Below are 21,821 nucleotides of genomic sequence, written 5' to 3'. Positions count from 1 at the left end.
TCTACCAGCTCAACATACCTTTGAAAACGGATGTGCAAGAACTGAATGATGATCGGTTTGAGCAATTAATGAGTATATTTGGCGGATTCAACCTTGTTGTCGGTGGCATCCCGTGTAACAACCTTACTAGAATAAATAAACATCATCGGGATAAACTAGAAGATTTTTGTTGGCGCCTTTTCTTGCAATGGATGATACAACGACTTTATTTTCTATTTCTCCAAGATACGCACTTCCATAAATTCTCAATTTCAAGTGCAACAATCTTCTGAAGGACATAATAGATATAATCCTGTCAAGCAAAATGATCATCATGGAAAAGGCAGCAATGATATATCAAAACTTTAGCCAATCACGGTATAACTAGAGTGCATGTGTTGACTTGTTCATTCCCATAATACACCTAATGGGACTTATGACTCTGTGATGTAATCTTTTAAGGGACATTGATTGATGGATGGGGGAAGTAATTTGTCTGGTCAATTCTCCAGACTTTCTGGCTTCTTGGACCACTTTCTTTCAACAATGTGAAATGCTTCATCATTCTGGCCTCGCTCATTCTTTTTCTTCAATAGGGTTAGAATAGGCAATAATATGCTTCAAGGATCCTCCTCATTTGAGACTATCCTGTTTGAAATTTTTTTCTCCTTTCTTTATCAAAGAATGAAAGAATTTTGTAAAGTGTTTCCAATCACAGATTCACAATAGAATCAAATAATAAGCATGAATTCAAAAAATATCAAAAGAATCACCAACTCTTTAATGTTTGAGAATTATAGTTCTTTGACAAGTATCAAAATTTGGTTTGGCTTCAGGATGGCTTTCCTATTTTTCTATGGTTACATCTATTTAAGATGTCATTTCTCTCTCGCTCTTTGTGAAATTTATCACATGCCTCACTTTAAGGCCTTGGTATTTTACCCGGATGCGTACAAAATGTCGCAACTAGGATTGCTAATTACTAGACTATCTAGAATACCTCTATTTCAGTTCTTTGAAATATTCCATTTGTGAAAGCATTGTAAAGTCTAACAAAAGCAGTGCGAAAATATTGATCTAAAAATGAAATTTCTCAGTATTCAAGAGCAAAAAGCACCAACAACCAATAGAAGCAAAAGCTACAACCAGCTAAGCGATTAAAACTAAAAAACAACAAACCAATTCCAACAGAATAAGCTTCCTCGACAACATCAACGCATACATAGACAACAAAAGCATTTCCCAAAAGCTCCAGAGCGAACAACCAGAAAAATAACTCGATAACGAATCCACTAACACAATAAATATAAGGTGAAACCAACACTAACCTCTTCTTAAGGCCACCAATCTTGGAGTCAGGAAGCTCTCAACAAACCAACAATCACCAGCCAATCGACCATTCCACTATAACTTCCAACTAACAAATCAATTTCAACATATAGAGACCACATCATCCATGGACATTGAAACACAAACCAATTAAAAATCACCCTAGGAGCCATTTCCACTATCAGCATCACCTACTCACCCAACAAGCCTCCACAAATATGTCCAAATCTAATTTTATAGCATCCAACTTCGCAAGAAAAAAATATCAGAACTACATAATGGAGCTAAAAAATAAATCGATCTGGATGTAGTGAATAAAGAGTGGACCACAACCTTTAAAGCCTACAAAGAAAATGGCTATTACATTCTTTATGCTTAGGTTAATTTTTTTTGAAATCTATGATAACCACATTCATCCATCAGCTGTTTTTGCATTGAAAATGCTCAAAGAAATGCCTATATAACCTCCACATAAGATGCTTCAGATCAATAACTCATTTGACACCATAATTCTGCCCTTGAATCGATCTTTGCTTTGCATTGTAAAAATCAATGCTCTGTGATAAAATGCAATGTTCAAGTCCCCTAAGGCAATCCAGTTTCATCAAACTTTTTGCCTCCACAAAACCTCCTGCAATTCTAAAATTCTCCCACAATTCAATCTTTCAATTCTTTAGTTCCATTTGTTTCAACGAATCTAGGTCATCCTCAATCCATCTTCCTCAAGAACTATGATCCTTGAATTTGGCACACTAACCTTAGAATTGAAGTAATCCACCATATCGCATTGGAAGCCAAGATTTCGAACTCATAGACATACCAAAAAACTCCCAATTACCTTCTCGTCAATTGAAGCCTTTTTTTATTCTTAGACTCGTACCATCTCAGACTAAATAATTCTAAATAATTTTCACACTTCAGAAATCTTTGAGCTCCCCTATCCAAATACCCTACTGCAAGTCGATCATAAACACATAGAACCCTAAATTTTCTACTCCAGGACCTCTTAATTTCCACGACAAGGTCCTCAAAGTCCAATCGCATAAAACCTTACGCATGCCATACGACTCACTCACTACCCTCAACACATTTCTAACGACACTAACTCCTTGAGACCCTCACTTTCAGGACCAACAAACTTAATTCCAAGTTTCTTACCTAATTACAATGTCTTCTCCACTTCAAAAGTAGTAGCAACCCACATTTTCTTTAAAACAGAATCTGAAAGAGATCTACTTGATAATTTTGAGGAGATTAGATCAGTCTTCTTCAAATTGAATCTCTTCGAAGCCTGATCTCTTCTTCTTCTCTCATCTTTCGATAGGACTTTGTCCTGAATATCAAATAGAGAACTGAATTTATTCATCTTCTTATTTTTTTTCTAATGGAAAGATCTAGCAAGAACGACACCTCTTCGAAATCACCCCCAAAATGCTCATTTTTTGCTTTCTTCTTTATAATTGAATTACATTTTTCACTTGAGTTAACAGAACCCAAATTGATTCCATCACTAGACTACACTATTTAAATCCATTACAGCTTCAACCGATAAGCCCATCCCTCGTGGAAGCCCAATTTCTGGTGAGCCTTCAATAGCCCCTACATCCATAACTCTATCCTCCATCATTGTAACCCCGTCTTTAATAGACTTAACCACATTTAAGCCTAAAACCTTAATCCCTACCCCCATCAACATCCACTCCTTGAAACCCCATGTGATTAGAGTGATCTTAAATTTGAAAACCGACTCTCTCCGTACCTTCTTTGAAACCATAACCGACCTCGATCGGCTTCCCAACAATATCATTACTACAACCTCCTAGCCTTTCTTCAGAACACACAACAATAAATACGCCGCCTCTGGATTTGGGAGTCCCTTTATTATCATCATAACTTCCCGATGCAGATGCCTCTGATAGATCAATGAACATATTTACCATTGAAACACCATCTTTATCAGCCCCAAACTCTACTCCATCATTCTCATCCTCAAACTTTTTTTCTTAAATATTTCAGATTTATTCAATTTAACTAATGAATGATCCACCATCCCTACTTCAAGTACTCGGACATCAAACTTCATATTCTCCACCACTAAATCAATAACTTCATCAATCTGAGCTTCCAACGAAGTAGATATCAACATATTAACATTTTCACAATCTATATGATGATTTACATTTTCTCCAAAAGCTTCAAATCTACCCCAAGAGCCAGCTAATATCTTCAAAGTGATTTCATTCCAGCAATGCAGTGGTAATCCAACTATCTCTATCCATACAACTATTTCCTATTGACATATAGACTCTGTCCAAAGCATAATATCCATGAAAATCTCCTTCAAGTAAGACAACTAAAGGTCTTCAAGCATGATAAACAAATCTTCATCCTCAATGGTAAGAAGAAAGGAGTTCCCACGTAATCTTTGAACTTTAATTTCCCCTTAGCCCCAGTTTTGTAATCTATCAACGATACTCCCAATACTACATACACCAGCCATAACTCCAACCAAATATCTCCTCAACTTTCTTACTTCCCCCTCATCAACATGACCCAAAATTTCCTTTCTGGATGCTCCCACTTGGCCAGCCTTCGTACTTTATGTTTTTTCATTTAAGGTTGATCTCAAAATTTTTGATTTCCATGTCATCTTACTATGAACACATTTATCCTTTGGGACCTTCAAAATATACTTGGAAAAACTCACTAAGATGCGACTACCGTACACCATAAGACCATTCAACCGTTCCCTAACTCTTTCAGCTTCTATCGTATTACAAAGTTTTACGAAACCAAACCTAGTGCCTGCTCGACTCCTCTTCTTTGGAATAAAAACACTCAAAACCTCACCATAACGACCCATTACCTTCCATAAACCTTTCTAGTGAATAGTGTTTGGTAGATTATCCACAAAGAAAGTAAAGTTTCCGATGAAACACCTGATGAATTCGAAGGGAACATGTTCAGTGATTTCAACTCCAATATTCTAAATATTGATTCAACTGCATTGATGTGCCCTATATTAAACTAGAAGTTAATGATTTTGAAGAGACGGTTCTCCGGGTTGGATGTAATGAAGCCGACGTAAAGAGTGCCCTCCACGACGACATAATAGTTCTTCAGAAAAATAATGACAAAACCAACCAAGTATCAGTTCATCTAATTCTGAGTATCTGAAATAAAATTTAGTGTGTCTCTTAAGTGCAAACAAACACAATTTATAACATAATATGAATAAATCAATAAAATTCATAGCCCAAATCAAACAGTGATGATCATAGATTTGAATGTTATGTAAATTCTTATGCGCCCATTCGTACTCCTACCACACCATCCGAAAAGTGGGTTACCCATAACCACACTATCTACAATCAAACCACACCATACAAAGTGGGGTCCACCATAAGGGTAAAGGTCATAAAATAGTGGTCCACCATAAAATGACCATGGACAACTGTGACACATTAAACGACGACGAGGAGGTCTAGAATTCCCCCTTTTGTGGTATTGAACTGCGATGCATGATAAAATAGTGGGGAGAAGAGTGAAGGGATGTGGTCGAACGACTTACCGATGATCTTTTTTGTCACAACAACGACCCAACGATGAAACAATTGAAGGAATAAGATTAGTAGTGATGGTGAAGTATCGAAAGAGAAATAGAAAAAATACAGGAGCGACGCATGGGTGAAAAAGATGGGTAAATGAATTGTTACTAAAAATAAATCACTTTAATCATAAAGTTAGACCTCAGACTTTCTAGGGTTCATAAGACTTGCATCAAGTTTTCCAAAATTTTCAAATCGGTCACGAAAAATAATTTAGGGATTTAGGGAAAAATTCCCAAATCCTAAAGTTTCTAGCTTGAGGAAAAAATTAAGGTGTTACAGTATCGATACCCTATAAATAATATCCATACCTAAAGAACGAGGTAACGATACTACCTAGCAACCACTATTGACTTTTTCCTATTAGACGAACAGTGTCAATATTGTTCGTATAGTATCGAAACCCTAAATTAAGAATACCCTATTTTTAAGAGTGAAACTCTAAAAAATAACTCTTAAAACCCTCAAAAAGTCCCCAAAGACTGTTTAAAGCTTATGTAGGTTCAAATGATCATAAAAGGTTATTTCTTTATGTACGAACAACATCAATATTCCTATTCAAATCTATGAACTCAATGCAACCAATATGCTTCATGAACACGTACAAGAAAACACACTCGTACTACTCTACAAGTGTTATAGGAGTGTTAGAGGTGTGTTACCTTGATACTATCTGCTAGAAAGTGTCCTCAAAGATCATCCAAAAATCAACTTCTCCTTGTCCTTAACCTTAAAGATTTCTTCCACTTCTTTCTCTAATAACAATAAAGGAAATTTGTTATTAACTCATCTAAAGGCTTATTAGAGAAGAACATATTTATATGGTTTATAAATGATTTAGAGCCACTCTCAAGCTCTATAACACAAAACCCTTCCAAAAATCCCACTTAACCACCATGGCCAAACTTTAAGATTGAGAGCTTGAATAAAAGCTCTAAAAGTGCTAGTTGTTTTCCTTACCTTAGCAAATTCGATCTAGGGATGTAGGTCTGTCAAGCATCCACTTTTTTCTCAAACCACAACTGAAGAAGGAGAGAGTTTTAAATTAACCAGGGCTTCTTGATGTGTAGTCGAATTTATCCGAACACACTCGGGTTAACCAAAAACTACTAATTTATAATTTAGGGAGTTACAAACACTATGTACAAGAGAAAATGAAAAATAAAAAATGAAAGGGCTTTTCTCTTGATCTATTTTACTTGGATAGGTGTTGTGAGCTTTTTCAAGTGTTCTTGACTTATTTTTATAAGATGGAATGATGTTGTAACAGTTTCTAGTCGTTGGAGGAAGTTTGGAGCCATTGGGGACTTAATAAGATACGAAATAAAATTTCCCGGCACAGGAAATATAGATACTTCCCTTGTTATATTAAAAAAAATTGTCAATTATAATTGTTGTCCTTGACCATGAGAATATAGATATTTCTCTTACCTTTGGCTTTGGTACTATTTATGTAGTATCAATACTGTAAGAACATTATCGATACTATTTATCGATAAACCCTTTTATGTTCAAATTCTTGTTTAATGGACTTTGAACTACTTTTGAAATCTTTGAACAAATTCAATTAAACCAAAAACATTTACCCTTATTTGATATCAAATATGAATTCAACAAAATACGAAAGTTACAATAATCAGTCAACTAGAAAGAACATTGTATATGACAAAGAAATTATCTTTTTCACGAATTAATTGTTGAACATGAAGATGTTACATCTAATAGAAACAATGATAATGCAGGTCTTGATGGTAATGACTAAATTAATATTATGTAATTATCGGCCCAAAAAAAGATTACCATTTTCATAGTGATATGTTAGAATGTTTTTAAGAATTTAAAACTTTAATTAAAATTATCAAAACTCAATCTAAAAAGTAAAATCGAATGGATTTAATATATTAAAAGGTTAAAATACAAATTTAGCACCCCATTTATCACTGTTGTTTTATTTTGGTCACCCAACTATTTTTTTTTAAATCGTACTTAATGTTTAGTTTTTGTTTCATATTAATCACCCACTGTTAAAAAATTAACAGAACTGTTGTAATGTCATTTTTTGGTTTTGTTTTCAATGACAATGTGTCATTATCTTATGGTGATACATCAACATCACCGTTATTTTTTAAAGGGAAAGATAGAAATGAAATTAAAACTATGCGTATAATTTTGAAAAAACAACTGGTTAAGCAAACATAACAAAAGTAATAGTTGAGATATTAAACGTGTAGTTTATCGTATAATATATTAAGAAATTATCTCAGCTTTAAAGAAAAACAAAATGGGATGAAGAAATCTTGAAAACGATATAGATTAAGCTCGAGAAAGTAGTGGAGAAGATTTTTCTTATTTAAGTTCATTGAAATTGCAATGTAAAGAAAACCTACTTAATAAAAAAATATTCATACTCCTTTTCATAAATGGACAGATCTAGTTGTTTAGGTCCTAAGGCCTTGCTGAGATAGGCCACTGGTCTGCCTTCCTGAGATAAAACTGGTCCAATTCCCTTAGAGCTTGCATCTGTTTCCAAACAGAACCCTTTAGTGAAATTAGGCAATGCTAAAACAGGTGCCTGACACTTTGCAGCCTTGAGTATTTCAAAGGCAGCTTTGCAAGTAATATTTCAAAAATACTTAATCTAAATTTCCAACTTAAATTTACTTTATTTAATTTTTAGAATTTTTAGCTAAAAAGCTTAATATTTTTTAACCGCAATTTCTTACTAATCATACGTTTTTCTTTTGAAATGAAAGGATTCCGAGAGAAGTTGGCCAACCTGTTTCAAAAGAATTAACTGCAAATTGCTTACCAGGGACCATATTATTATACGTTCAAAAGAAAGTACAGAAGAAACTTGTTTATTTCTCAATATTTCAACTAGGAATACAGAATTGAACGACAGAAACAAGTCCAACATTATCCAGAAAATAATTAGCAAGCCTACTATGTAGGTTTCACGGGTTCAGAAATTTATTCCTCTAGTTGTTATCCCACCAGAACCGGACTGAAGTTGCTTAACGATATTCTTATCGAGCTGGAAGGCCTTGGCAAGAACATCGGGATTGATTGCCGGGTCTGAGCCGAACACTGCATTTGCAATGGTGATAACACCTGGGTTTTGGCTACTGAGACCAGCAAAGGCAACTGCATTGGTGTGCCCTATGTTGAACTGGAAGTGGATGAGGCCGACCGGGAACACGAAGACATCTCCGGGTACAGGACTTTGTGAAGAGACGGTTCTCCGGGTTGGATGTAACGAAGCCGACGTAAAGAGTGCCCTCCACGACGACTAGAATTTCGGTGGCACGAGGGTGGGTGTGAGGAGGGTTTAGGCCGCCGTAAGGTGAATAGTCGATTCGAACGAGAGAAATGCCAAGAGTGTTCAGCCCTGGTATTTTTTCAACATTGGCTGGAGTGACCATGGATCCTACTGGGTTTGATGTATTTCCTGGAATGTTAAGCCCTGGAAGGAAGAAGTCTTCTGCAACGGCAAGCTTCGGGTCCTTGCACAACTTGCCATTTACAAAAACTGCATAAATGCAAAAATAATAATGTGTTAATACTTCACTAGTTTTGACACTTCAACTCGATCAGTCGAGGCAAATATACTGCAAAGATGAAGGTTCAAAGAAAACAAAGCATTAAAGAACACACCGCCATCTTTAGCATCATTAACTGCTACACAGAAATCCTGAAGAGGGCTGGGATCTGATGCTGAGGCAAGTTTGGAAGCCAAAGCCACAGGACTAACGCTACAACGAATCCATCACCTTTCATTACTGTAAGCAGCAGTCTTGAATTTGATTCAATTCTTCTAAGATTTGTTGCTTTATGAGGGGTGAGAATCTGGTTTGAGAGAATGCCAATTTATAGAGTGCAGGAACTGAACAGGTCCATTATCATTCTTTAATAATTCCATTTTTAAAGAGGAAAATAGTTAAGATTTACCAAGTCTGTAGTGATTACTGGTTTTTAAAGAATCTAAATGAATCATTCCTCAACTACTCTGTGGCTTGATCCTCATCGAGTTTTCAGTCTTCCAATGCATAAGTATTTAGCAATGGAACCGGTCGTTTTTACACACTAAATGCCGCCTCTATCTATTTAACTACTCCATTGACTTTAAGAGAAAAAAAAAATAACCTCCAATTGATTAGCCTCTTGCAATGTTCAAATACACTGACGACTGAATTGACTATTTCCACGAGGATTATGATGTAAGCATGCATATAGAGGATGTGGATATAAAAGAAAGGCCAGGGTAGCACTTTATGAACAATTCACATATCAGAAATTTAAAATATAACGTGTAGACCACAACATGAAACTTTCATAAAAATAATTAACATTATTTTTTAAACAAACAAATATATTCAGACAATTCGAGTTTCACCTAAGATCTCAACTCATCTCTAAAACTTTTAATAAAAAAGCGCTCGAATATCTAATAGAGAAAATGACCCTGATCAAGTCAGGTTAGGACTCATCATGATTCGGAAAATGATATTAAGATTGTAGTCAACGTGTAAGCAGTAGAACAAAAATGAAGTAATGAAAACTACTTATCTACATATCAATTTGTTTACAACTTTCTATAGCAGTACTTAGCTTTTTAATTACTCTAACTAACCCTTCAACCAACACAGCTGATTATAATTGTCACCCTTCAACACTCTCCCTCATGTTCGTGGGTGATATACATCCTTTACCCCCAACTTGGTCATCAAATACCTATGTTGACTAACCCCTAGTCCTTTTGTTAGCAATCTGCTTGTTGATCCAAGGTTCGTACATAGTCTTTTGATATCTCCCTTCTGCATTTTTTTCTCAAAAGAAAATATAATCTGTCGTAATCGGTTTTTGCCCGGGTATGAATTTTTACTTGACGGGAAAATTAAAATGAATAAATAAATGATTTTAGTAAAAAATATTTTGGGAATCGCCATTGACCTTTTTGGGTTAGATAGGCCAAATACCTAAAAACAATCTTTTAAAATAATTTTTAAGAAAATAATTTAAAAGAGAAACTGATCTGCGTATAACAAAAAAATTTTAATAAAAAAGGATTCGTGGTAGGTTACGTTTAGGGAATGATTAGCACCCCTATAACGCCCAAAATTAGTACTTATTAATTATAAATTGTCTCTATTATTGGAAATTTAAGAATTCAAAAAAAATATTTAATTCTAATTCTTATATCAAATTTATTAGTATAATTTTAAGAAAATATTTATATTTTATAAATAAGATATTTATTTACTTAGAAATATCAGAAAATGACTTCTAGGTGCTTTAAGACAGCCCATTTCTTAATATAAAAAAAATAAATAATATTAATAAAATATTTCTCTAAAAATAAAAAAAATTAATGTATAATTATAAAATAGGATATTTATTTATTTAAGAATATTAGAAAAGGACTTCTAGGTTCTTTAAGACAACCCATTTCTAAAATTAATAAAACATTTCTCTAAAAATAATTAAAATAAATTAATATATAATTTATAAAAATAGGATATTTATTTATTTAAGAATATCAGAAAATGACTTCTAGATGCTTTAAGACAACCCTTTTAAAAATACATGTTAAAATATGATTATTTTCCTAAAAGTAATTTATATAAAAATTAAATTTATAAATAGGATTTTTATTTAATATATATATATATATATATATATAAGTAAATAAATATTATATATTATATATTTATATGATTGCATAATAATAACATAATAATTAAAGTAATAATTTAAACTGGTTGAAATTAAAATGATATAATACAAATTAAATTGCAATTAAATAGTGACTAAAATAAAAAATTAAAACAATAGGATTAAAATAAAAAAGTAATAAAACTTGTAGCTAAAAATAAAACTATTAAAATTAGTGATTAAAATGTAAAATATTTAAACTTAGTGCTCTAATTCGAAATATCATAAGATCTAGAGGTCTACAGTGTAATTTAGCCAGAAATATTAATTATTTGGGTTAAAATAAAATTTATAAGACTATAAGGGACTAAAATAATTATTTATCCTAAATATTATATAAACATGGCTAGGGACTAAATTATAATAAATAGAAATTTGAATACCAAATTAAAATAAATAAAAATAACTTGTAGTGACTATTTTGTAAAGATTACAAAATCAGAGGGGCTACGGAAATTCTCATTCTCTTTTCTTCTTTGATGGTGTTTGGTTTTGGTATGTCTGTCGTTGGTTGCTTTCTGTCGTGCCTTGTTCCTATATTTTTGTTTTGTTCTTGCTCGTTATCTGTTTCTTTTTTCTTCTGCAGGATTGGTGGTTTTATAGCCACCACCGAGGCTCTCATCGGACCGGTCCCAAGGGTGGAAGTTTGGTGAGTCACCGAACCTCTAGTGGTGACTCACCGTTAGAGCGACGTGTGCGGCTATAATGGCTCTTCTGGAAGCTTCGATTGGTGTCGTGGAAAAGGAGTGTCGACAATGGCGGTGGAGGCGTCCGCAGTGGGGTGTTGGACCACTTGGCAGAGGCATGGCAGCTGTGGATGTTCTGGAAGCAGCGACGGTCGTGTGGTCCTAGGGTTATGATACCCTAGGGTTTTCATCTGGAAGCTTCTGGACCGTTGGATCTTGCCAGATCTAACGGCTGAGATTGTCTGGTGGCTGGGATGAGATGGAAACACTAATATGGGCTTAAGAGTTAAGTTATGGAGCATGTTGAGCATTCATGGTAGATTCCATGTTTGGTGTATTTAACAAGCATAAAGCTTGTTATATCTCATAAAACATTAATAATGATTGGAGACCTCAATAAAATAGTTGGGTGAGTTTGAGTGTTAAATTTGAGCCCAAATAGGGTATTTTCGAGCATGAGTTTGAGTCTTAAATTTGCAGGAAAATGAAACATTGACACAAACAATTTTAGATTTTTTCAACTTCTTCAATCAAGTCTACATCTACTACCTTAGCTTCCACACTAAGGATATCAACAAACCCACTAATTTGTTCTAACCTTTTAGGACAAGGTTTAACCTTACAACACACTTAGACTTATACCCTAAAGTCTCAAGTGTACAACCCTTCCTAAGAATAAATTACAAAGAAAAAAAACTTTTGAATATCCTAACAAGATAGAATGTGTGAAAATTGAAGCTCTCACACACCCAAGAACACTAGAATGAGTAATACAAAGAACGGAATAGTATTCTATGTAAAAAAGACAAAGTTGAATACAAATTTGGCTCTAAATGTTCTTTGATTGTTGGAATAGCTTTCTTGCCTTTTCTTGGTTGTTTGAAGACACCTTTTATATGTTGTCATTGATTTTTTAGTTGTTTAGGTGTTAGAGGGAGTTTGGAGTCGTTTGAAGCATTAAATTCGCGCATTTAAGGCTACATGCATACAAACTTTCAAAACTCTATGAAAGAGCAATTGAAAAATATGACCGTTGGACCCAAAGTATCGAAGCTTTAAGGAAAGTTTCAAAACTCTTGAGATAGTTTCAAATATACAGGAAAGCTTTCAAACTTTTTGGGCTACTGTTTTGGAAAATTTTGAAACTCTTGTAGAAAGTTTCAAAACTTATTGTCAATACTTGTTTAAAAAGTTAGTTTTTGACATTTTGAGAAATTTAAGACTTTGAAAATTATTCTAAAGTATTTGAATGATATTTTTAATATGTTTTGAACTTAAAGACTCATTTTAAAGCTTTGACAATTTTAGGGACTTAAAATTAATTTTGCAATATTATATATTTAATGTTATATCAAATCATTTATGTTTATCACATGGATTTAATATAATAAAAGGTAAAAATACACATTTAGCACCCCATTTAAATTATTATATTTCGTACTTGATGTTTAGTTTTGATTTCATACTGGTCACCCACTATTAAAATGGAATTTATTTAGTTCTTAGAATATTTAGGAAAAACATTTTATTTCCAAATTTTGAGATTTATTTTTTTTAAATAGGTTTATTGTTTGTTTGTAATCTATTTTTCGGGTCACACTAGTTATTAGGTCGCGATTTGGACGTATCGTTTAAGTTGAATCGACATTTTATTTCTAAAAATTGATAGTTTAGATATTAACGTGTAATTTACGCTTTCGTCTAATAGAGGAAGTCTACCTTTTTAAGAATTATATATGTAGTGAAGAATTTTGACAGTAAACATTAAAGATCAATAGATAATTTTATAAAAAAAGCTGACTAATAAATTGCCATTGAAAGACCATATTAGTATACGACCAAAAGCAAAGTACACAAGAAACTTGTTTATTTCTGAATATTTCAACTAGGAATACTGAATTCAACGACAGAAACAAGTCCAACATTATCCAGAAAATAATTAGCTAGCCTACTATGTAGGTTTCATGGGGTTCAGAAATTTATTCGTCTAGTTGTTATCCCACCAGAACCGGGACTGAAGTTGCTTAACGATATTCTTATCGAGCTGGAAGGCCTTGGCAAGAACATCGGGATTGATTGCCGGGTCTGAGCCGAACACTGCATTTTGCAATGGTGATAACACCTGGGTTTGGCTACTGAGACCAGCAAAGGCAACTGCTTGGTGTGCCCTATGTTGAACTGGAAGTGGATGAGGCGACCGGAATACAAAGACATCTCCGGGTACAAGACTTTGTGAAGAGACGGTTCTCGGGTTGGATGTAACGAAGCCGACGTAAAGAGTGCCCTCCACGACGACTAGAATTTCGTGGCACGAGGGTGGGTGTGAGGAGGGTTTAGGCTCCGTAAGGTGCATAGTCGATTCGAACAAGAGAAATGCCAAGAGTGTTCAGCCCTGGTAATTTTTCAACATTGGCTGGAGTGACCATGGATCCTACTGGGTTTGATGTATTTCCTGGAATATTAAGCCTGGAAGGAAGAAGTCTTCTGCGACAGCAAGCTTCGGGTCCTTGCACAACTTGCCATTACAAAAACTGCATAAATTCAAAAGAAATAATTTGTTAACACTTCACTAGTTTTGACACTTCAACTCGATCAGTCGAGACGAATATACTGCAAAGATGAAGGTTCAAAGAAAACAAACATTAAAGAACACACCGCCATCTTTAGAATCATTGACTGCTACGCAGAATCCTGAAGAGGGCTGGGATCTGATGCTGAGGCAAGTTTGGAAGCCAAAGCCAATAGGACTAATGCTACAAGGAATCCAACCTTTCATTGTTGTAAGCAGTTGGAAATAAACGCTCACACAACACAACTTTTATTGAAACTCAAACAAATATTACAAGAGTACTCTCACTTGAAAACAAGAACTACAACTCACTCTTATAAGACTTGCTTCTTCACTCACTAGAAGCTCTTAATTTTTCTTTATGCTTAAAACTAAAATGAGAAGGGTATTTATACTACTCAAGAACAATCCTACACCACACAAATAAACTAATTTAAACCATTACAATTCAACAATATCTAACTCTAACTAAATTGATGTAAGCAATGACATCATTAATTAAATGATGTAAGCAATGACATCTTTATTAAATGATGTAAGTAATGACATCAATTTAGTTTTGGGTTGGGTTTAGGTTCCCATATGGATCAAGTTATGATCCAACACCCTCCCTTAAACTTGATCTCGTGACCCCTAGTAGGTTCCTTAATCTTAAGAAGTCTTCGCTGGTCAGTGGCTGGTAAAAATATCAGCAACTGATCTTGTGACTTCAATATTCAACTTCCACATCTTTTCTTGCAACACACTCCCTTATATAGTGGTAGCGAATATCAATGCTTAGTTCGATCATGGAATACTGGATTCTTCGCTAAGGCAATGGCTGACTTGTTGTCGACACAAACCTTGGTAGGCTCTTCTTGTATCAAACCAATCCTTCAATAGATTTCTAAGCCAAATTGCATGACAAACACATGAGGTAGCAGCAACATATTCCGCTTCACAAGTGGACAATGTGACAATCGGTTGTTTCTTTGACATCCATGTGAATGCAATATCTCCCATGAAAAATACGAATCCAGTAGTGCTCCTTCGATTATCTATGTCTCCACCCCAATCACTATCGCTATATCCAACAAGCTTGTAATCATTAGAAAACTGAATAGAACAAGCCAAAGTCAATTGTACCTTTCAGATAGCGAAGAATTCTCTTTGCAGCTTTAAAATGGATGGTTGTTGGGGATTCCATGTAGCGACTAACCAATCCAACTGCGTGAAGAATATCGGGTCTCGTGCAAGTTAGATAGCGTAGACTTCCTACCAAACTTTTGAAGAATGTTGGATCTACACTTCGCCTTCTTCATGTTTGGTCATCTTGATCCCGTATTCTGCGGTGTGCTTATTGGCTTACAGTTCTCCATCTTGAACTTCTTCAGTATCTCCTTTGCATAGCTTTCCTGTGAAATGAAATTCCATCATTTTGTTTGCTTAACTTCAATGCCAAGGTAGTACGCCATGAGCCCCATGTCTGTCATCTCGAATTCTTTCATCATCACATCCTTGAATTCATTAAACATGCTTGGGTTGCTTCCAGTGAAGATCAAATCGTCCACGTAGAGGCACACGATCAAAATATCTTCATCTTTGATCTTGATATATAGAGCATGCTCGTAGGGACATTTGTTGAAACCATTCTCTTGGAAGTACTTGTCGATTCGGCTATTCCATGCCCTTGGTGCTTTTAGCCGTTTAAAGAGCCTTCTTCAACTTCAACACCTTGTCTTCATGCCCTTTGACTTCATAGCCTGATGGTTGCTGAATGTAAAGTTCCTCTTCAAGAACTCCATTTAGGAAGGCGGACTTTACATCCATCTGTTGTATCTTCCACTTGTTTGAGCTGCCAAAGAAATGATTAGTCTGATAGTCTCCAATCGAGCAACAGGAGCAAATACCTCATCATAGTCAATTCCAGCCTTTTGACTATAGCCTTTAGCAACTAGCCTCGCCTTGTGCCTTTCAATCTCTCCTTTGGCATTTTGCTTTGTTTTGTACACCCATTTGACACCTATCGCCTTATGTCCCTTGGGAAGTGAGGTAAGTTTCCATGTGTCATTCTTCTCGATGGCCTTGATTTCTTCGTCCATCGCATCTCTCCATTTCTTTTCTTGTACCGCTTCTTGAAAGCTCACTGGTTCACAATCGGCAAACAGACAAAATAATGTAAGATTATCTTGTCGTTCAGTTACCTCATAGAGATCTCTAAGGCTTCTTGTGCGTTGCACAACTCTTTCACTTTGACTCCCACTTGATGATGATGAAGGTGATGAGTCTCCTTGAGTGATTGATGTTGGTGAAGTGGGTGGAGTTGCAAGCTCTTGTTGAGATTCATCTAGTTGCTCCCTTATGTCTGCTCATCTTCTTCAAACTGAGGAAAGAAATTGAAGTCATCTGTATGAGAGTTAAAATCCCATTCTCCTTCTTCGTTGAAGATCACATCTCGACTAATCACAAACTTCTTATTGTCTGGATTGTACAACTTGTAGCCCTTCGAATTAGCACATAGCCGATGAAGATAAACTCTCGCTTTTATCATCAAGCTTCGTTCTTCTCTCGTCTGGTACGTGAACATGGGCTATACTTCCAAAGGTTCTCAGGGAAATGCCAGGCTTTCTTCCACTCCATGCCTCTTGCGGTGTCTTTCCCCATACACTTCTTGTTGGAGATCGATTTGACAAGTAGACTGCACACGATATTGCTTCCGCCCAAAATTCTTTGGGTAGTTTCTGCTTTTGAGCATGCTTCGTGCCATGTCGAGGATTGTTCTATTCTTTCTTTCTGCCACACCATTTTGCTGGGGGATCTAGGAACTGTCATTGGTCGACGAATTCCATTTGCTTCACAGAACTCTTGAAACTCCCTGGAAGTAAATTCTCCACCTCGATCGGATCTCATGGCTTTGATCTTTCTACCGCTTTCTCTCTCCACTGCTGCTTTGAACTTCTTGAAGACTTCAAAAACTTTGACTTCTGTTTCAAGAAATATACCCAGGTTTTTCTTGAAAAATCATCAATGAAGAGAAGAAAATAGTTATTGTTACCGAGAGAGCTTGGCTTGATCGGTCCACACACATCGGTATGGATGAGCTCAAGTGGCTTCTTAGCTCTTGTCTCTGACTCCTTTGGAAAGCTTTTCCTGAATTGTTTCCCGACTAGACACCCTTCACAGAGTTGGTCAGGATGGTTGATGTGAGGTAGTCCTTTCACCATCTCCTTCTTAGATAATAGCTCTAGACCTCCAAAATTGAGATGCCCAAATCGAAGATGCCAAAGCCATGATGCATCTTTGTAGCAAGCTTTCAGGCACTTTGCAACATCATTTTGTATGTTGATCAAGAACATTCTATTCTTTGACATCGGCACTTTAGCAATGAAGTTATTCTTATCATCTTTTATAGAAAGATTATAATTATTCATATGATATCATAACCTTTCTCTACTAGTTGCCCTAAACTTAAAATGTTACTTTTCATATTGGGCACATAGTAGACATTTGAAATAAATTGATGTCTCCCATCTTTCAAACGGATAAGAATGTTACCTCTCCCTTTCACTGCTATTGTGGAATCATCTCCAAACGAAACATTTCCACTTACTGACTCGTCTAGCTCCACAAACATGTCTTTCCTTCCAACATGTGATTGCTTGCACCACTGTCAAGATACCAGGAATTTGCTTGGCCACCATCAGTTTCCTTTCGTGCTAGAAGAAGAGTTTCTTTGCCATCTGTCTTTTCCTCCACGTAATTGGCCTTCTCCTCAATTTTGTTGTGGGAGCTCTACATTCTGAAGCATAATGCCCAAATTTTGACAATTATAACATCAAATTTGAGATTTGTCATACTTTGAGTTTGGATTAATTCTTCCACGGCCTCGTGTTGAGCTTTCTCCTTTCTCATAGTTGTTGTTGGAATTGTTATTGTTGTAATTCCAGCCTCGTCCACGACCTCGACTTCCACCTCGTCCATGGCCTCTACCTCTGCCTTGGCCACGTTGGTTTCTATCATTGCGTTGGCTCTCATGCATATCCTTGAGTTGCAACTTGAGGAGTTGCTCAGTAAACTCATGCTTCTTTTTATGCTTCTCTTCGTATGCTTGCAATGATCCTTGGAGCTGTTCGATCTTCATTTCTTCCAAGTCTTTAGTTTCTTCAATCGTCACGACGATGTGCTCAAATTTGGGATCCAACGAACGGAGTATCTTCTCTATTATCCTCACATCGTCTAACTTTTCACCATTTCTTTTTAATTGATTAGAAACAGCTACTACTCTTGAGAAATAATCTGAAATAGACTCAGATGCTTTCATGTTTAAGGATTCGAATTCACCTCTTAATGTTTGGAGACGAACCTTCTTCACTTGCTCGGATCCTTTATAAGAGGTTTGCAGCTTCTCCCACGCTTCCTGCTAGAGCTTGCACTTGAAATCTTTCAAAACCATCATCATCTAATGCTTGATAGATGAGGTAGAGAGCCTTCTGTCTCTCTTTCTTGAATCCTTCAAAGTTGTCTTTTGATCTGGTGTAAGAGTACCAAAAACATCATCATCCGCAGGCTCATTATAGCCTTTCTCTATGATCCCACACATCTTGTGATCCAAGAAGTGCCTTCATTTTGATACTCCAATTGTCGTAGTTGTTGTTGTTGAGTGTCGAACTTGGAATGGTGCCATACCATTTGCCATATCTCTCAATATAATGAGATTTTGTAAAATCCGATTGCACGGATGAATCCGGAACGATGAAAAAAAACTTTGGAGGGACTTGGACACCTCGGTCAAGGGCTCCAACTCGGCTGAATCGGCTCAACTCGGTGAGTCAACTCGATTTTCTGGCAGCAGTCTTCCGGCGGTGCGTGGCGGTGCGTCAGAACTCAGATTGAGAAAATTCTGGCGGCGGCGTATTCCTCTCGTCGAGACCTTCGATCTTTCCAACTCTCTCTGATACCACTTTGTTGGAAATAAAACGCTCACACAAACAACTTTTATTGAAACTCAAATAAATATTACAAGAGTACTCTCACTTGAAAACAAGAACTACAACTCACTCTTATAAGACTTTGCTTCTTCACTCACTTAGAAGCTCTTAATTTTTCTTTATGCTTAAAACTAAAATGAGAAGGGGTATTTATACTACTCAAGAACAATCCTACACCACACAAATAAACTAATTTAAACCATTACAAATTCAACAAATATCTAACTCTCACCTAACTAAATTGATGTAAGCAATGACATCATTAATTAAATGATGTAAGCAATGACATCTTTAATTAAATGATGTAAGTAATGACATCAATTTAGTTTGGGTTTGGGTTTAGGTTCCCATAATGGATCAAGTTTATGATCCAACAAGCAGCAGTTTTGAACTTGATTCAATTCTTCTAAGATTTGTTGCTTTATGAGGGATGAGAAATCTGATTTGAGAGAATGCCAATTTATAGATTGCAGGAACTGAACAGGTCCATTATCGTTCTTTAATAATTCCATTTTTAAGATTTACCAAGTCTGTAGTGATTACTGGTTTTTAAAGAAATCTGAATGAATCATTCCTCAACTACTCTGTCGCTTGATCCTCATCGAGTTTCAGTCTTCCAATGCATGCATATTTTGCAATGGAACCGGTCGTTTTTACACGCCAAATGCCCCCTTTATCTATTTAACTACTCTATTGTTAAACATCCAATTGATTAGCCTCTTGCAATGTTTAAACACACTGCCAAATGGCAAAATGGTGTGAACAGGGCCTATTTTTATCATTATTTTAATCATATTAAATGCAACCATGGATATCTGCTAAAGTCAACGTTCGAATGGATGATATTGATGAACTTGTATAGAGACATATTTCGACAACAAAATTGACTGCTTCCACGTCGAAGATACTGATGTAAGCATGCATATACAAGATGTTGGATATACAAGAAGAGTCCAGGGTGCAGTTGATGAACAATTCATATATCAGAATTTTAGAATGAGAGTGTAGACCACAACATGAAAATTTCGTAAAAATAATTACAAAATAAAATCTTTAACATATATATTCAGACAATTTCCTTTTTAGTAAAGATGGAGTAGACTTGCAAACTCTGTAGGTATCCATTCACTTTGCACAAGAGACTCTGTTCGCTTCAAGTTCTATTGACGTGAAGCCTGCTTCAAACTGTATAGAGATTTGCGCAACTAACACACACAAACCTCCCCTAGGTGTAAAAACCCTCATGTACATACATTTAAACTTCTTCATTCAGGTCACCTTGTTAAAGCAATGAAAAACGTCCATTTGAAATAATGGCCAGTCAAACATGACTGCCAAAGCAATGACCAATCGAACTGTAACTTGCTTAGCTACCGGTGAGAAAGTTTCTTGAAAATCAACCTGTAACACCCCGGATTTCGGGTTAGGAGTTTGGGCTAACCCGAGATGGGCTTTGGGATAAGTAATTTGACCTGTGGGGAAGCCTTGACCCAAAAACAAGTGAAATTGGGCTTGGATTGAGCCCAATAGTGGATAAAAAGGGTATTTTAGTTTGCAGTCAAAATCAGAGGGACCAAGAAAGTAATTATACCATTGTTCAAATTAAAAGCTAAAAACCATTAAAATTGGGTGATAGCACGCTTGATTTCCTATACCCTATTTTTCTTTATACCTTTGGCTTCTTCTTCTTCCTCATTTCAAGCTCTTCTCTTCCTCTAGCTCTCCCAAGTTAAAAGGTGCAACCTTTATAGAATTTCAAACTCTATTCAACATCCACAAGGTGAGAAACTTAACCTACTCATCTCAAACTTCATTTCAAGACCCTTTTTGCAAGGTTTGGTGATAGTTATCATAAACTATTTTGTGGGGGTTTAAGAGAGTCGGTGGATTTAGTCTGTTTTCAGTGATTTCTAGGCTTAAGAAATGTTTTTAAAGTCTTCTAAACTTCCACATTCAGCTAGTAATCCCTTGTGCATGATTCTTGTCTAGTAAGAGAAGTTGGAGAGAGCTCCTAAGTTAGGGGAAGGAAAAACTTACATTGGGATGAGCCATTCACTTTTCCAGTAACCTAGATACTTAGGTAACTCACTTCTAACTCCTCTATACCACATGTAGCTCATTTTGATGACTTTTGGTAGGTTACAAAAGCTTGAAGCATGTTCCTAGTAATTGTACCATTTGATTGTTTTCAGTATGCTTAAGACTAATTTATGATCCAAAAAATCAAATAAAACACTTAAATATCAGTTGGAACCTCAATAGGGCCTTTAAAATAGGTAACTATGATTTTTTGTGGTAAAACAGAGCACCCAGTAGCGATGGTATCGATGTTGTATAAACAATATCGATATTGTTATTCATTTAGGCATTTAAACAATTTTAAAGGGGTAGTATCTATCGTAACCGGTTTTCGCCTGGGCACGAAATTTTACTTGGCGGAAAAAATAATGAATAAATAAATAATTTTTATTGAAATGTTTTGAGAGTCGCCATCGGCCTTTTAGGTTAGGTAGGTCGAATACCTAAAAATCGTCTTTTAAAAGAGTTTTTAAGAAAACATCAGTTAAAAGATAAACTCGTCCGTGTTTAACCAAAAATTCGTTCTTTTTAATAATAAAAAGGGATTCGTGGTAGGTTACGTTTGGGGAAGGATTAGCACCCCCCACAACGCCCAAAATTGGTCCCTTTCGATTATAAATTGTCTCTAATAGTAGAATTTAAGAATTTGAATATAAATTTAATTTATGATCCTGTGATTTTAAATTTATTAGTATAATTCCAAGAAAATATATTAAATTTTATAAATATATATTTTTTTATAATTTATAAATAAGATATTTATTTACTTAGAAATATCATAAAATGACTTTTAGTTGCTTTAAGACAGTCCCTTTCTTAATATTAAAAATAAATAAATATTAAAATGTGATAATTTTTCCTAAAAAATAATTTAAATAAAACTAAATTAAAT

The 21,821-nt window shown here is 35.4% G+C and overlaps 2 pseudogenes; both read right to left on the bottom strand.

Annotated features, from left to right (window-relative positions):
- Positions 1-7,894: 7,894 nt before the first annotated feature.
- Positions 7,895-8,693, bottom strand: LOC120189709 (annotated as a pseudogene).
- A 4,487-nt stretch (positions 8,694-13,180) lies between these two features.
- Positions 13,181-20,546, bottom strand: LOC120189817 (annotated as a pseudogene).
- Between the last annotated feature and the right edge of the window lie 1,275 nt (positions 20,547-21,821).

Source organism: Hibiscus syriacus, unplaced genomic scaffold, assembly GCF_006381635.1.
Source record: "Hibiscus syriacus cultivar Baekdansim isolate YM2019G1 unplaced genomic scaffold, ASM638163v2 tig00116959_pilon, whole genome shotgun sequence".
NCBI classification, from domain to species: Eukaryota; Viridiplantae; Streptophyta; class Magnoliopsida; order Malvales; family Malvaceae; genus Hibiscus; species Hibiscus syriacus.
Note: the sequence above shows the minus strand (reverse complement) of the source record. Positions and strands in the feature narration are given on the sequence as shown.